Source organism: Penaeus monodon, chromosome 34, assembly GCF_015228065.2.
Source record: "Penaeus monodon isolate SGIC_2016 chromosome 34, NSTDA_Pmon_1, whole genome shotgun sequence".
NCBI classification, from domain to species: Eukaryota; Metazoa; Arthropoda; class Malacostraca; order Decapoda; family Penaeidae; genus Penaeus; species Penaeus monodon.
In genome coordinates this window covers 30917005-30917623 of record NC_051419.1, presented here as the reverse complement: position 1 = coordinate 30917623, position 619 = coordinate 30917005, and the positions used below count along the sequence as shown (strand labels likewise).

At 43.3% G+C, this 619-nt stretch overlaps 1 long non-coding RNA gene across 1 annotated transcript in view; it reads right to left on the bottom strand.

Annotated features, from left to right (window-relative positions):
- Nucleotides 1-619, bottom strand: part of LOC119594715 — a 3581-nt gene that overhangs the window by 1967 nt on the left and 995 nt on the right. The window lies entirely within an intron of this gene.

Genomic DNA, 619 nt, shown 5'->3' with positions numbered 1-619 from the left:
AATGCCTAATTTTTTATGCTTCTGATTTACATTTATTGAAATACACATACTGATATCTGCTTGTTAGGTATGATTTTGGAACCATTCAAGAATTGCAAGGATTCCATAATAGCTTAGCTTTACTGTTGATCTAAGAATACGCCAATGGTGAATCCACTTTTATCAAAACAATAAATGTGAGGGAGGGCTGGTGGGTGTATGGGCAAGGGGAGGGGAGTGGGAGGGTGAGAGAGAGCCCCGAGGGGAGTTAAAAGGGAAAGGGGAAATCCATCCCTTTGTCTGTCCCAACTTAACGCGAAAGATTTCCAACAGTTTTGAAGGAATTGCCGGACGCTAAACTTTTATCCTCGACACTCCGCGCATGGTACCTTTCCCTCCCTCTTTCTCTTCCAGTTTCAGTCTATTTCGCAACTGCCCACACACATTACTCATCAAAATACGCAGACCATGATAAGGAAGGTAACAAACCCGAGCTAACACAAGCTCAAATTCCTTTCTTATCTCATCTAGAGCTGTCGAGAAACATTTACCCAAGGGACTGGTCCCTCACGTCGGTAAAATGTGTCTTATGGTGGAATATTTTGCAAGCTAACTTGTCCTTTGAACCGGGATTGACGGC